General features: G+C 41.6%; 1 protein-coding gene across 5 annotated transcripts in view; it reads left to right on the plus strand.

Moving 5' to 3' along the window:
* The window catches only part of pik3r3b (phosphoinositide-3-kinase, regulatory subunit 3b (gamma)), a 585,349-nt gene that overhangs the window by 402,139 nt on the left and 165,596 nt on the right, over positions 1–17,614 (plus strand). The window lies entirely within an intron of this gene.

A 17,614-nucleotide genomic window follows, 5' to 3' on the forward strand; every position in this document is an offset into this window, starting at 1 on the left:
TCATCAGGGACCGCAACCACCCAGGTCAGGCTGTCTTCTTGCTGCTGTCATCAGGAAGAAGGTACAGGAGCCTCGAGACTCATACCACCAGGTTTAGGAACCATTATTACCTCTCAGCCATCAGGCTCTTGAACCAAAGGGGATTACTTCACTCAGCTTCACTTGCCTCATCACTGAACTGTACCCACAACCTATGGAGTCACTTTCAAAGACTCTTCGTCTCAGGTTCTCGATATTTTTTGCTTACTTACATAAGAACACAAGAAGTACGTGCAGCAGCATCTGGCCCGTGTTGCCTGCTCTTACTATTCAATAAAATCAAGACTGATCTGGCCATGGACTCATCTCCACCTATCTGCCTTTTCCCCATAACCCTTAATTCCACTACCATGCAAATTATTTATTTATTATTGTTATTTTTTGGGGGTCTCATTTTGTACTGTATTTGCACTGTTTTCTTTTGCACACTGGTTGGCCTCCCTGTTGGTGCTGTCCTTCACTGATTCGATTACAGTTATTGGATTTATTGAGTATTGCCGCAAGAAAATGAATCTTTGGGTTGTAAGTGGTGTCATCTATATATTTCGATAATCAATTTACTTTGTACCTTGGGATACACAGCCTACCTTATATTCTGAGATTGTGACCCTTGACTCCAGAGTCCTTTAAGAATTTAGTGAGGTTGTCAGATTTCATCTCATTCTTCCAAATTCTGTGGAATACAGGCTTTTGCTACTCAGTTTCTCCTCATTGGAAAAACCCACCATCTTTGGAACCCATATTTTCTGTGTTCCCTTATGCCAATTAGCATTAAAATGGAATAATCCTTCAACCTTTTGCCAACTCATGAAATTTTCCTGATTATTGGAATTTATTTATATTAATATCTCAACATTCTGTTATCTCCCTTTCAAGAATTGTTACACAGTATAGGAATAAATATTCCAGTGAAGTGAACAAGCTGAAAGAGAGAGCATGAAACTTGGTCCTGGTTACTGGAAGAAGTAAGCTCAAACTGGGGCCCCAGTGGTTTGGTAGGACATGTGAAATCCAGGCCCTCAGTGATTTTGAAAGAGAAAGTGGGAGCTGGGGCCCCAATGTCTGAAGATAGCACGGGTACCGGATTCCCAGAGAGTGGGGCGGGAGTACAGCCAGCAATACCCAGTGAGCCACATGCCATACCATCGGGTTTCCTGACGGCCGGATAGAGAATCTAGAATGTGCTACCAGGGTTGTGGACTGGTCGGTTCAGCCACAGTGTTCAGAAGAGAACTGGATGAATATCTGAAAGGAAATAAGATGGATGGCAGAAGGAAAGGCAGAGAATCAGGATCAGCAGAATTGCTATTGTATAGGGTGTGAAATGGAGCTGATGAGCTGAATGGTCTGCATTCATTGGCATTGGTAACACATTGCAGTAAAGTTGCTTACAACAATGTGTATCTTTAAATGCTTAATATTTTACATTACATCCATTTGTTCCATGGAATCCAATCTTTATTATTCCAGATAGTAAATTATTCCATAAGGAAAAATGAAAAAGATCATAATCGGAAATAATTTTTTTTCGTATTTTAGATTTTCAAGTACATGTTACAACTCCATTATTATTAAAAAGTAATTTATTTAATTCATTGCTAGAATGTTTTAACACACAATGAGCTTTAAAATCAAGTATATGCAGTAAGAGCATATCAGCATTATTGGAGAACTTAGATAAAGCACGGAGATCTACAAGCTGAGGAAACTTTTTTATTATTGAAGAATCGGTCAAATAAACAAGAAAAATAGTCCGGTTCATTGGAAAGGAGAATTTGAAGGATCCTCAAATATTGTCTGTTGCTCATTCACAATAACAAACTTAAAAAAAAAATACAATTACAGGCCTGAAGAAAATGGGCAATCTACATCTGGTTGATTGGGCATTTTTCTTCCTTTGTCCTGTGTCTCTGCTCTGTTGCTGCATATCTGCTGAGAATGGGTGGGGGCGGGAGTCACTGTAAGACATCAGCGTGGGACTGATTGTCTCTATTGCCTGTTCAACACCACACCATTGTGCATTTTTTTGGATTTGGATTCCCCATGGGATGCAGCTGAAACACTGTATTCATGGAAATACCCTTGTTTAAAAAGCTTTGTAGGAATAGATCATATCAGTCAGCAGAGAAAGAAAAGTTGACAAACTATTCATTATCTTTCAGTTTTATTTTCATATACAGACTGGTATAAAGTGATTAAGGTTTGGTCTGTTTATTTGCAGGTCATGTGTCTGTTCATCTTTCTTCTCATATTTAATAATGTAAGGGATTTTACTTGGAGTTCTGTAGCTAACAGCTTATTTTTTTAAAGAATAGATTTCAGCAGAAAGTTAGTTAAAGCAAAAGAATGACACTGAACAGCAGACTGGAGTATTATACACAATCGGGTGCTCTTCTCTGCTTTTCCTTGTGTTTAATTACACTGCTACATTGAGCTAACATATTTTGATGCAAACGAGCAAGTCTGGCTCCCATGAAACAAGACTTTTTCAAAGAGTCAGTAACACTAAACTGGGTAGCATAGCAAATCGTCCATACACCATGCCCAAGGATGGTATATTATGAGTTATCACCATCCACTCTTCACGTTGAGAATCTTTGAGATCAGTTGGGATGTGTTTTCCATTCAAGTACAAAATAGAGTATAATGGGTATGGAAAAGGGCCTGCATCAGTATTCTGTCATGGTCTTCGTCAGAATGCTGCCGGCAAGCTCTGGATGCCAAATAGCCTTCCAGAGACAGCTCCTTTTATGCTGTTGGACAGATTTGCTTCTCTAAGTAATGAGTACCAATTTCTATCCTTGGACTGAATCCTTTATTTTTTTAGGAGGAGGGGAAAAACACTAATTGGCCACCTTATTAGTTACACCTGTACACTTGCTCGTAAATGCAAATATTTAATCAGCCAATTATGTGGCAGCCGCACAGTGCATAAAAGCATGCAGTCATGGTCATGATTGTTCAGACCAAACATCAGAATAGGAAAGCAATGTGGTCGAAGTAACGCTTTATGTGCAATGATCGTTGGTGCCAGGCGGGTTTTTTTGAGTATCTCAGAAACTGCTGATCTCTTGGGATTTTCACGCACAGGTCTCTAGAGTTTACAGAGAATGGTGCGAGAAACAAAAACCATCCAGTGAGCAGCATTTCTGTGGGTGAAAACTCCTTGTTCATGAGAGTGGTCAGAGGAGAATGATCAGACTCGTTCAAGCTAACAGGAATGTGATTGCAACTCAAATACTTACACGTTACAACAGTGTTGTGCAGAAGAGCATCTCTGAACACACATGTCAAACCTTGGAGTGGATGGGCTACAGTAGCAGAAGATCACAAATGTACATTCAGTGGCCACTAACATAGAACATAGAATAGTACAGCACATTACAGGCCCTTCAGCCCACAGTGTTGTGCCAACCCTCAAACCCTGCCTCCCATATAACCCCCTACATTAAATTCCTCAGGATGTACCTAATATAGCCACTGAGTGTAGTTTGTTGAGTATTGAAACCATGAACCACTTAGAAGATGAAGTAATATTAAAACAGAAGTTGTATTCATTATGAGGTGATCTGCATGTTGTGAAACAGGTGCAAGCATAGAAAGATGGCTTGTTTAAATGCAAATGGCACTAACAATGTAAGGCTGAATTCTGCTGAACCACAATCTTTGCATTTCTGCAGTTTCCTGGGCCAGATGTAAAGACCCAATTGCATTGGTCGTCTACATTCTCAAATCAGGCCTCCAGGAAGGGAAGATGATGCTGCAGAGGTTTTGCCTCTGAAATTTTCTTGACAGGTTTTGACAGAAGGCAAATCTAGGGGCAGAGCTTTGTCTTCTGACAAAGCCGCCATGGATTTTAGCAGAACTTCAACACCTCTCAACACTCAGACATTTTAAAAACATCAAAATTAAAATTAAATATTAAATAAAATATATTAATATTCTGATGAGTTAAAGCTAAAATTTAATTAGAACCATATAAAATTATTATGAAATAATTGAAAACATCAAGCCAAAGTATATATATTTTTAAATTACCTTCCACTTCACAACCAAATCTTCAGGCCTGGAATCTCCATTGATTTCAATGGAGGATCTCAGAATTTCCTCCAGGGGGCTATCTGGTGAAGAGTAAAATCAATCCATGTCCTAGACTCATAGCATGTGCATCTGGGTCCTGAACTTACTTCAATTCAAGTGGCTGAATGCCAACAATTGCCTTTGGAACTGCAATCATGCTTAGCAAGTTTCACCCAAAGTGGTTATGAGATCATATCTGTGGTGTCGGATATTGTGGGAAGAAATAAAAAGTGTGTGAGGTAAGGAGTTTCACTGATCCATGTGTTCTGCCAAGCGTGTGGATTTTCTGTGGTGAATTTGAATTGCAAGTAATGATGTATGAGTTAGCAGTATGCCAGAAATTCAAGAGTGGCAGGGGGCAGAAGTAGGAGTTGTTGCTATTACTGAGGAGAAGGTGCTTGGTAAGCTGAAAGGTCTGAAGGTAGGTAAAGTCACCTGGGCCAGATGGACTGCACCCTAGGGTTCTGAAAGAAATAGCTGAAGCAATTGTGGAGGCACTAGTAATGATCTTTCAAGAATCACTAGATTCTGGAAGCCTGGAAAATTCCAAATACCACTTCACTCTTTAAGAAGGGATGGAGGCAGAAGAAAGGAAATTATAGGCTAAGAAGGTCTTGGAGTCCATTATCAAGGATGAGGATTCTGAGTACTTGGATGCACATGATAAAATAGGCCAAATTCAGTATGGTTTCCTGAAGGGGAAATCTTGTCTGACAATCTCTTGGAATTCTTTGAGGAAATAACAGGGAAGATAGAGAAAGGAGAGTCAGTGGATATTGTTTACTGAAAGCCTTTGACAAGGTGCCGCACATGAGATCACTTAACAAGACAAGAGCCCAAGGAATTACAGGGAAGATACTAACATGGATAGAAGATTGGCTAACTGGCAGAACGCAAGGAGGTGGAGTCAAGGGGTCTTTATCTGATTGGCTGCTGGTGACAATGGTGTTCTGCATGGATTGGTGTTGGGACCGCTTCTTTTCATGTTACATCTCACTGATATCGACGACAAAATAGGTGGCTTTGTGGCCAAGTTTGTGAATGATATGAAGATATCTGGAGTGCTGTTGTGTTGAGGAAGCCTGCAGAAGGACTGCAGTTGTGAATACAGTGCATAGTATACAGTGAAAGACGCACTGAACCTAAGGTAAAAATATCATGGCAATGGCTTCAGTCGGGAAAGTTGAAGAATTTGATAGAAGTAATGAAGGCTAGGAGTCCGATATCGAGAAGGTGGAACTGTATTGTAACCAGAACAATGTGGAGGAGCAAAACAAATCCTCTACACTTCTTAACTTAATGGGCCCAAGAACGTACTGTCTCTTACGCAACTTAGTAACCCCTACAAAGCCGGCAGACAAGATGTTCAACGAAATTGTAACAATTTTACAAAATCTCTTGACCCCAAAACCACTGGTAATAGCTGAGAAATTTAGATTTTACAAAAGGAACCAGGCAAAAGATGAAAGCATTTTCTGAATACACTATAGAACTGCGCAAACTTCCTCAGTATTGTGACTTTAGTGATGGACTTTCTTGAAGCATAGAGACAGGCTTGTATGTGGCCTGCCAAGTCAAAGAACTCAAAAGAGGCCATTATCCAAAAGAGACCTAACCTTAGAACAGGCATCAACTATTGCAATATTTTTAGAGACTGCAGCAAAGGATGTAGCAGAACGATAGAAAAGGAGGTTAGAATGTGACATGCAAAAAATGTCCCTGAATGATGCAAAAAAGAGCCAAAGATGTTATCGTTGTGGCAAATCCTCCCATGATGAAAATAACTGTTGGTTCAAAGAAAAAGTCTGCAAAAAATGTCACAGACAAGGTCACATAGAATGTGCAATGCAGACAAAAAGCAAAACTGAGTGAAAAGCCTCAGCAAATGCATGAAGTTACTGAATGTAAAACAGAATCAGACAACTCAGAGTCTGACAAAGGTGAACAGTCATGCCTAGAACAGCCTAGTATACCTGAAGCAGATCACAAAATCATTTTGATCACAATAGATGTGTCTGCTGTAAATTGAAAATGGAGCTGGATACAGGGTCACGTTTGTCCATAATTCCAGAGGTTGACTACAACAGATTGTTCTCTAAGATACCATTAGAGAAGACCTCAGTGATGCTAAAGACTTACATTGGTGAAAAAGTGTCTCCCAAAGGCAAAGAGAAAGTAAACGTGACTTATGGAGGCCAAACACAACAGTTAGAGCTTCATGTATTGGAAAGTGGAGGGCCAGCACTTTGCAGGAATGAATGGTGGAGAAAAATTCAACTGGACTGGCACTCAATCAAAGCTCTCAGTATGACATCAACAGGCATGGCAGCACTAAATAGAGACTGGCACAGTTGCTTAATGCTAATGAGAAAGTGTTTGAGAGGGCTTTGGTAAACTTAAAGGTATGAAGGCCAGAATTGAACTTGATGACGCAGCAACACCAAGGTTCCACAAAGTGCATCCAGTGCCTTACCCTTTATATCCTAAAGTGGATGCTGAACTTCAGAACATGAAGGTGCCTGGAATTCTCTCCAAGGTTGAGTGGAGTGATTGGGCCATGCTCATTGTCCTGTTCTTCAAGAAAGGGAAGGCCAGAGCCATTTGCATACGTGGGGATTTCAAGGTGAGCATCAACCCTGTTCTGCATAATGTGCAGTATTCCCTGTCACGAATAGAAAACATTTTTTGCATCTTTGGCAGGTGGGGAGAGGTTTTCAAAGATTGACTTGTCACAAGCCGACAGTATCTGCAAATGGAGATTGAGAGTCAAGCAGGAAGTCCCTCACAATCAACACTCACAAAGGACTGTTCCAGTATAATTGTCTCGTCTTTCGTGTCGCATCAGCTCCAGTATTTTGGCAAAGAGCAATGGACCAAGTGCTCCAAGATATCCCAAAAAAACAATGTTACCTTGATAGCATCATTGTGACTGGAAAAAGTGATGAAGAGCACCTCCAGGACCTTGATAATGTGCTTAGCAGGCTGAGTGAGTATGGTCTGTATGCAAAGTGAGAGAAATGTTGAGTTTTTCAAGAATAAAATCTTATACTGTGGACATGTCATTGACAAGCATAGCTTACATAAGTCACAAGAGAAGATTGAAGCTGTGCTACAGGCACTCAAACCAGAAAATGTGTCACAACTCAGGTCATACTTGGGCCTTGTAAACTACTACCACATTTTCTCCCAAACATTGCTACAGTGCTGCATCCACTGAATGCACCATTACAGACAGGAGCAAAATAGGAATGGTCAGAAAGTGGTGAAGAAACACTCAAGGAAACAGAGAGACATAACATCCAAAGAACTGCTCACCCATTATGACCCATCAATCTGATGTATGATGCATCCCCTTATGACATTGGACCTATTTTGTCACACATTATAAAAGATGGATCTGAATGCCCGATTTTGTTTGCTTCAAGATCACTGTCGAGTGCAGAACACAACTATGCACAGATCGACCGAGAGGCCCATGGTCTAGTATGGGACATAAAGAAATTCCACCACTACCTCTATGATCAAAAGTTTACAGTAGTTACTGATCACCTGCCCCTTGCGTCCGTTTTCAATTCCAGGAAAGGAATTCCAGTGATGACTGCTACCCAGTTACAACTTTGGGCACTATTCCTAGGAACCCACTCTTATGAAATAGAGTTCAAGGGTACCAAGCAACACAGCAATGCTGATGGCTTGTCATGTCTTCCACTATTGGCAGCTGAAGAAGAAAAGTCTTCATATTGTGACCCAGCAGAAGTGTTCCACAGCATTGATGGACCAATTGCCAGTAGCAAATTCCAAAATACAAAGGGAAACAAGGAATGACTCAACATTGTCAAAAGTCTATGAAATCACCATACAAGGACGGCCAGCTCTTGGTAACCCTATGTTTTCAGAGTTTACAGTGAGACAAGACTAACAGTTGATATGTTAAAGAATTCTGATGTGTGGATCTTGTGTTGTGTTTCCCTCTAAACCATGCACCAGAGTATTAGAGAATCTGCTCGAAGGACACCTGGGTACTGTCATGATGAAGAGCCTCGCCCAGAGCTACGTGTTGTGGCTAGAAATAGAAAAACAGATTGAAAACTTAGTCATAAGCTGTTCAGGATGCCAAAAAGTTCAAGATGCTCCCCCATGGGAGCGGCCATCATCACTGTGGCAAAAAGTACAGAGTGACTTTGCCAGGCCGTTCATGAACTCCACGTTTCTGATTGTTGTGGATGTTCATTCGAAGTGGCTGGAGGTTAGACCAATGAAGTCAACCACCTCAGCAAAGACTGTCTCTGACTTAAGGAATATCTTTGCCAGAAACAGCTAACCCAAACAAATTGTGACTGACAACGGACCACAATACACAACAGAGGAATCCCAACTGTTCATGAAGAAAAAAGGCATCAGACATTTCAAGTCAGCTGCTCGCCACCCAGCAATGAATAGTTAGCTGAAAGGTTTAGCCAAACCTTCAGGAAATCCATTAAGCGATGGACAAGGAGGACATTTCTCTACAGCACAAGGTAGGTGACTTCCTTTTTGTGTATCACAAGTCTGTTCATGTGATGACAAATCAAACACATGCAATGCTGTTCATGAACAGGAATGTGAGATCTCACATAGATCTCCTGAAGCCAGATCTACAGAGGGAAGTGTAAACAATTCAGCCTGTTGCCAAGTCAAGCAGCAAAGAGCTTCATGATTGGACAGGAAGTCCTAGTGCGTGATTACCGAGAAGCCAAGTGGACACTCGGTAAGATAGCTACAAGAACTGGACAACTGATGTTCACAGAGGATGCTAGAGATCAGACATGGAGACGTCACTTAAACCAGATACTGGATGCTCAACTGAAGGACACCCCTGAGTTGACTGCATCTAATAAAGTGGACACATTACAGTCACTGGACTTACCTCTCAGTGATGATGTCATTGACAGCAATGTGACACTGGAAGCAGAGAATGTTGTCTTAGACAAGACACCTACCAAACCTGATGACAATCCACAGGTACAGATGTGTGACAAGAACATTATCGTTGACAAGGCACCAGCCAAACTGATGCCACTCCACAGGTCCAGAGGCGATATCCTGAAAGAAACAGAATGCCAGCCAAGAGACTGAATCTTTAGAACTGTGAAGATAGTTATGGACTGTTATTGTGAAAACATGTTTAGTTGGAATATGGGTTAATGAAAGAGAAATTGAATGTTTTGTACATATACAGTTTTATGTTGCATTAATCTAAAGGGGCAGGAAGGGTAATGTATAGATCTACTTCTTTTAGAGTCATGACCCCCCCCCCAGCACTATATATTGATCTTTTGTCTGTGCATGTGCTGTTCTCTACGCATGTGCATTTTTTTCTTTCTCTCTCCCCCTCTCTCCCCGCTCTCCCCCTCCCCTCTCCCCCTCTCCTCCCTCCCCATCTCTCCCCCTCTCCCACCTCCCCCTCCCACCTCCCCCCCTCCCCATCTCCCCCTCCCCTTTCCCCTTCCCTTCCCCCTCCCCCTCCCCCTTTCCCCTCCCCCTCCCCCTCCCCCTCCCCCTTCCTTCCCCCTCCACCTCCCTTTCCCTTCCCCCTCCACCTCCCTTCTCTCCTCCCCTCCCCTTCCCCTCCCTCCTCCCCCTCCCCCTCCCCTCCCTCCTCCCCCTCCCCTTCCCCTCCCCCTCCCTCCTCCCCTTCCCCCTCCCCCTCACCTTCCCCCTTCCCTCCCCTTCCTCCTTCCCTCCCCTCCCCTTCCCTCCCTCTCCCCTTCCCTCCCTCTCCCCTTCCCCCTCCCCCTCCCCCTCCCCCTCCCCTTCCTCCCCCCTCCCCTTCTTCCCCCTCCCCCTCCCTCTGTCTCCCTCCCCCTCCCTCTCTCTCAAATGTGGGGGGAGGGTGGGGATCTCATTGAAACTTATTGAATATTGAAAGGTCTTGATAGAGTAGATATGTGGAGAGTGATTCCTGTAATGGAGGACTCTAGGACCAGAGGCACAGCCTCAGAACAGAGGGACATCCATTTATAACAGAGATGAGGAGGAATTTATTTAGCCTGGGGGTAATGACTCTGTGGATTCATTGCCATTGGTGGCTGTGGAGGCAAGTCACTGAGTATGTTGAAAGGGGAGGTTGATGGCTTCTTGATTAGTCAGAGCATCAAAAGTTATGGTGAGAAGGCCGGTGAATAGGGTTGAGAGGGATAATTAATCAGCCGTGATGGAATGGTAGTTCAGACTCATTCTGCTCCTGTACCTTATGGCCTTGTGGAGTTGTGTTCCTCAGCCTACACCTGTGTTAATTTATATAATTAGCTCTGGGAGGAAACGGGATGGGTGTGCCTTAAAATAGCTGGTCACCATGTAAAATTAACTATGGTTGTGGCATGGCCGAGTTAAATCTGGAACAGTTGTGCTGGTGTTCCCATGACATAGATGAATAGATTTTACCACACATTTAAATAACGTTTCCAAGTGCATTTACTGATATCATCAGTTTGGTGAAAGAACCGCATTAGCTAAAGCTTCGTGTGAAGACTGATTTTGCCATGATGAGCCAGTGACATGAATAGATATTGTTCATGAAGAGACCCTGTTAAAGTCATTTAGCATGGTATTAGTGGATTTTCCGAACGGGAGGGTGATTTTGCATCAGTCATCTTTTCATTTCTTAATTTGTAGCAGTAAGCAAAGATTGAATAAACTAGGGTCTAGTTCTTTAAGGCTAAGTGGAGATTTAATTGAGGTGTATTAAAGTATGTGGCCTACAAACTGCTGGATAAAATACCAGTATAATAGGCATTATTTGAAAACATTCTGTGGGGGAGGATTAATGTACAATTGGTAAAACGGGAATAAACCAATGATAATCAGCATGGCTCTGTTAGTGGGAGATCTTGTCTGATCAAATTAATTTAATTTTTCAAACAATGAAGTGTATTGACAAGGACAATGTGGTTCTAATTTCTTGAGATTTCATTTCGGGTTTTCATGGGAAACTAGTCCAAGGAATCCATTAGATCATGCTCAATTTGCATATTGGATCCAAGACTGGCTCGACTGTAGGAGGCAGTGAGCAATAGTGGAGGGTTGGTTCTGTGATTGAACCCTATGGCCAGTGACATTTCACAAGAACTGTTGATTGGGCCCTCACATTATTACATGCCTTGATAATTTATATATGTATGCAGAAGGTATGATTAATAACTTTGCAAATAATCCAGTGGTAGTGTTGATCTGCAGGAAGGGTGTCTCAGGCTATGCAATAAGAAGAGCAGAGCAATGGCAGATGGAATTTAAACCTGACTGAAATGAGCTGATGGATTTTGGAAAGACTACTAATGTAAGGGCAATGATGATAAGGCTGTCAGGAGTATTCGGGGACAAAGGCACCCTGGAATGCATCCATCATCCCTGAAGGTCGCGTTACAGGTAGATAAGGGAGCTTGGAATCTGAAACACACTGCTTGATAGGATGGTGAAGGCATATATTCTCATTTAAGAGGTAATAAGAATTAGTATGCACAGAAAGATATGGGTCAATGGCATTAGTATACTTGAACTCAGTGGTCAGCATAGATGTGGTGGGCCAAAGGAATTCCTTTTGTGATGCATGACTCTTAATACCACTTAGGTTATTTCGATAACTACTACCGTCATTGTGTGCATGGACAGAATTTGTAACGGTGAACTGAGATGGTTTCCAATTCTTCTACTAAAATTGACTAAATTGTTTTAGTGTACAATTAATGACAAAACAAAATCTCTTACTTTTCTGGTGACTTCAAGGACACATTGTTTCACATTGATATAAGATCCCTCATTTATGCCAAATGGACTGATTACCATCAGGACAGCAGTTATAATATTAGCTTTGGCCATGAAGGGAAAAGAAGATGAAAGCTACCAAATTATGTTGTAGCTGTACGAAACTTTAGTCAGGCCACACTTACTGGGAGTGAAGATGTTAAAGCTTTGGCGAGGCTGCAGAAGAGGTTTGCCAGGAAGTTGCCTGGATTGGAGTGTACTAGCTATAAGGAAAAGTTAGGCGCTCAGATTATCTTCTCTGGAGCATTGAAGACTGAGGACAAGCTGGTGGAAGTATATAAAATTACATATGGCATTAATACGGTAGATAGTCAATGTTTTTTACTCAGGGTGACAATATCAAATACTATAGGACATAGGTTTAAGGTGATTTGCAAAGGAAACCTTTTACACGCAGAGTAGCTGGTGCCTGGCACATGCTGCCAGAGGAGGTGATAGAAGAAGAAACCACAGCAATGTTTAAAAGGCACTTACACAGACATGAACAAGTAGGGAAGAGAAAGATATGAATCATGTGCAGTCAAATGCGATTAATTTAAGGTCTTGCATTAACTCAAAAGCTGTCCTAACCAATAGATATTTAAAGGGCAGTAATCTCGTCAAGGATGTTAAATGATGCCAAAATTTCCAGGGTGTGGAACCTTAAACTGTTTGCAATTGTCTTTTGCACCTGCTGTACGATGACAGTTCCAGAGTCATGCCCATCTATCCATTATCTTCCTTTTATTAGGAAACTTCATGTTGTGGTTCAGGAAGCATTGTTTCATAACAATGGGATTCATGATAATAGAAAATGATGTAAGTGTGACAGCAGGAAGTGTAGTTGCCACATGTGTTTCCAAATATTAATGATGGATAGCCCAGGTGCTGTGTACTATTAACTAGATAATATGAATCCTCTTTAACTGTCTCTAAACTCTCCTAATCTTTCTCTGTTCCTTTTTTTTCTCTCTCTCTCTTTCTGCCTTCTACCCATTAGTCAAGGTAAATGAGTGAAAGAAAAATGGAGGGCTTTGTGGGAGAGAAAGGTGAGATTGATCTTGGAGTAGGTTAAAAGGTTGGCACAACATCTTGAGCTGAGGGGCCTTACTGTTCTGTGTTCTAATTCATTGTTTCCCATCTCCAATACGCCTTTCACAATCAATTCTAGTTCTTGTCATCATGATAAAATATTGTAATGTCTGGTTGAAGATTTTCACAGTACGAACCAAGGTATCGTTCGAATAAATAATAAATTTAAATGTTGCCTTCCTGGTAATTTTAATTTGCATTAGTTTAAATGTCTCAGAATTTTGGGTTTTTCTAAGAGAGTGATTTTGTTTGGAAGAGTGTAATGCCTTGGAGCAGATGAAATACATTTTCCTTTGTGCAAAACGTATTTAAAACATGTTTACACAAAAGATTATTGAAGTGGCAAGAAGGCACATCAGCAAAAGGTGGAATGGGATGATATAACTTTACACCCGTTATTCGCCATTGTCACTTTTCTGGTCTTGGCCAATTATGTGAACAATACTGTGAGGAACAGAGATGGTATAAAGCATTTATTAGATTGCTTGCCAATAAAGCAAGATGGGAATTGGACTTGAGAACCACTTAACTGACAGAGCCAGTCTGGAATGAAGTTTGGCACAGTCATCGTGATACAAACATCCATCTGCTCAATTTATTAATGGTTAAATTTACTAAATGGCAAGGAAAATGCAAGTGAATGTTCAAGCACAGTGTGCTACCAGTTTGTTAATAGGCATAGATAGCAGTATATCTGGGGCACAGGTTTGGAGAAGTTTTATTATTTAAATCAGAGCCAAAAGTTGACATAGGAGCAAGTTGCATCAAGTTTGGATGATCTAGGAGCAGCATGTAGAAATTAAAGCTTGTCCGTCAAGCAGATGGTTGATGAGAAAGTGCAGCTGCACCTGCTCCCCTGATGCATTGTAATTGGTGCTTTCAAACAAAGGCAGAAAGGAGAAACACTGGAGCTAAAGTAATGCTGTCTCATAAGTCCCGATAAAATAAATTAAAAACTAGGTTGTTCAACCTCACCATACAAAGCTTTGAATTGTTTTGCATGCAAGGTAATTGGGAACAAAAATAAGCAATCAACAAAATTTCATCAAAATAATTTACATAATCATTTGCATTTATATAGTTCCTTTGAAGAAGGATAGCTAACATGGAGCCTTTGCAAAAAGATTGGGAGAGATGACAAAATTGTGTTTGAATACATGACCACCAATTGTAAAGCACATGCAAAATCCAGTCCTGAAATAATGGTGGTCAGTGTTCAAGTCCCCAGGTTCTTGTGGGGCTGCTGGGAAGACATAGCCATTGCAAAACAGATGTCGAGTATGGGAGGGGTTCGTGGGTGGAAACAAAAGTCTGTGATTAAATCTAGAATTAGGCAAAGCTGCCCTCTCTCCATCTGATTCTTAGGTTTGTAGATACTTTATACTTTGTTGTTGCCAAACAATGATACTAGCGCGTACAATCATCACAGCGATATTTGACTCTGCGCTTCACACTCCCTGGAGTACAAATCAATAGTAAATATTAAAAATTTAAATTCTAAATCATAAATAGAAAACAGAAAGTAAGGTAGTGCGAAAAAACGAGAGGCAGGTCCGGATATTTGGAGGGTATAGCCCAGATCTGGGTCAGGATCCATTCAGCAGTCTTATCACAGTTGGAAAGAAGCTGTTCCCAAATCTGTCCATACGAATCTTCAAGCTCCTGAGTCTTCTCCCAGAGAGAAGAGGGACGAAAAGTGTGTTGGCTGGGTGGGTCGTGTCCTTGATTATCCTGGCAGCAGTGCTCCGACAGCGTGCGGTGTTAAGTGAGTCCATGGACGGAAGATTGGTTTGTGTGATGTGCTGCGCCGTGTTCACGATCTTCTGCAGCTTCTTCCGGTCTTGGACAGGACAACTTCCATACCAGGTTGTGATGCACCCTAGAGGAATGCTTTCTACGGTGTATCTATAAAAATTAGTGAGGGTTTTAGGGGACAGGCCAAATTTCTTTAGCTTCCTCAGGAAGTAAAGGCCTTCTTGGCAGTGGACTCTGCTTGGTTGGACCAAGTCAAGTCCTTTGTGATATTGACCCCGAGGAACTTAAAGCTTTTGACCTGTTCCACTTGCGCACCACCGATGTAAATTGGGTCGTGCCGTCCGCTACTCCTTCTGAAGTCAGCATCCAATTCCTTTGTCTTGCTGAGGTTGAGGGATAAGTTATTGTCTTCGCACCATGCCACCAGGTTCCTAATTTCCTCTCTGTACTCAAACTCATCATTACCCGAGATACGGCATACAATGGTTGTATCATCGGCAAACTTATATATTGAGTTTGATGGAAACTTGGCTACACAATCATGGGTCTACAGTGAGTACAGCAGGGGGTTGAGTACACAACCTTGTGGGGTACCGGTGCTCAGAGTGATTGTAGAGGAGAGCTTGTCCTCAATATGACCGACATACTGTATATGTATTTGGATAATAAATTTACTATGAGCTTTGAACATTTGTTATATTAAGGAAGGTGGTGGCTACAAGAGAATTAATGACCCAAGATGGTGAAGGTGCTCTAGTCAACACAAATGTATATGGATGATATTGTCATCTCGTGTTTGTAATCACTGTCAGTCATAAGATTGCCGAGCACTGAGATTACTACAACTGGTTTGAATTGGCCCTGGGTATCAGATTTAAATGCAGCAAAAGTAAGGCAATTTTTTTTTAGCAACTGGTCTAACTGATCCTTTGTCCTCTTTACTACCAAATCTAATTACCTGAAGGTCCTCTACCTCTGGTTTGGAGAAGGTAAAGCAGGTCGCTAGGTAACTGGGTGAAACGTGTAGCCAAGACATTGCTGGAGGAACCAGATCAGCAGGTTGCAAAGTTCTCTTGGTGTTGCTGTAAATTGTGAAGGTTGTGCCCAAACCCTGATCTCATGCTGCAGCAAGTGCCTGGATTGCCTTCCACTTTTTCTGAAAATGGATTATATCTGCAGAACTTCAAACCTCCAGATGAAGCTGGAATAAAGTTGGCCCTTATCCTGATACTTCTGTTTAACAATGGGTTCGTCTACAGATAAACCCTGGGTATGCAAACCCCCACAACCACTATCTACTACCTGTCCACAGCTTGCAAAGGATAGGTCAGGGTGCAGTACTGCCAATCAGCTGGATAATGTGTCCTTCAGAGAAAAGGTGGTGCAGAAGGATACCTTTGGCCATAATGTCCTTAGGATGCTGGAAGAAAAAGGAGAGGGTGGATTCTGCCTCAACACCAGTGCCAAGCACCAAAGCTGTGCTTGACAGGTGGGAAAAACTGCTCTCCTTTCTAATCTGTCAATTGCTGCCATACTCAGTGCCACTGTATGCCTCTCTAGCATAGCCTACTGACTACAGTATTCGCGGAGATACACAATGAGACAGTGGGCTGTCCATGACTGAACAATGCCCATCGCTTCATTACAAAGTCCAGGACTATGTGCTGAGGGGTATGCTCAAGCTTCATGCAGCCACCTCAGTGGCTCCGTGAGTAATGACCAAAGTTTAATGTGCTGCCACCACATTAAAAACTCCGAGATTGTTGCTCCAGGAGAGGTAAGTTTATATCAAGATAATGGGTGTTCTTTATTTTATACTTGCATATAGTGTTAATTAGATAGGATGTCAGAAAACAAAATTACACAGAAACAACCCAATATGATAATAAGGTAAGTGGTAAAGTAAAGAATAAATATGCTGTAAGTTAAGCATTAAGGCAAACATTTAGCACATGGGGTATAATATGGGGAATATGAGGTTATCCACATTGATCAGAAAAATAGAAAGATAGAAAATTGATGAAGTGGAGAAACACTACAGAAGGCTGTGCTGTCTAGGGATTTATGCGTCCTTGTAAATGAAGCAGTGTTAACATGTGAGTGAGAAATTAATAATGAAATTTCTGCCTTTCTTGCAAATGGGGTTAAATATAGAAGAAAGTAAGTCCTGCTATAACTGTAGAGGATGTTGAGGAGCCCATACTTGAAAGGCTGTGTACAATTACAGTACTCTTTTTAAAAAGGGATATCGAAACATAAGAAATAACAGTAGGAGTAGTCATCGAGGCTTACATCCTGCTGCAACTCCATCAAGGTCATGGCTAATCTTTGGTTTTCCTACCATTTCCCTGCACTGCCCCCATATTCCTATAGTTCCCTACATATCCAGGACATTCAAATCATGACTGAGTCTCCTCAGCGCTTTAAACAGCTTTTCATATTTCAATGAGATCTTCCTTCTAAGTTCCAGCGAGTAAAGGCCTACTTGAATTACCTCACCTCATATGGCCAACCCATTATCCCTGGGACAGCCTTGCTATACTCCCTTTATCGCAAGTTCATTCTTTCTTAAATAAGGTGTCCAGAACTGTACACAATATTCAAGTACAGTCTCACTAAGGCCCTACATAATTGCAGTAATCTACCTTTCTCCTGATTCAAATTCTCCTGCCCTAAAAGATAACATTTCATTTGGCCTCCTCATTATTTGTTACACCTGATGTCAGTTTTCAATTACTTATGTTCAAGCACTCCTCAGTTTCTTTGGATGTCATCACTCCCACTCTCTCACCACTTACTTTGTGCAGGGTAGTATAGTAGTAGGCACAACGCTTTACAGTACGTTCTTCCCATCAAGGCATGAGTTTCC

Source organism: Mobula hypostoma, chromosome 12 (assembly GCF_963921235.1).
Source record: "Mobula hypostoma chromosome 12, sMobHyp1.1, whole genome shotgun sequence".
Taxonomy (NCBI): domain Eukaryota; kingdom Metazoa; phylum Chordata; class Chondrichthyes; order Myliobatiformes; family Myliobatidae; genus Mobula; species Mobula hypostoma.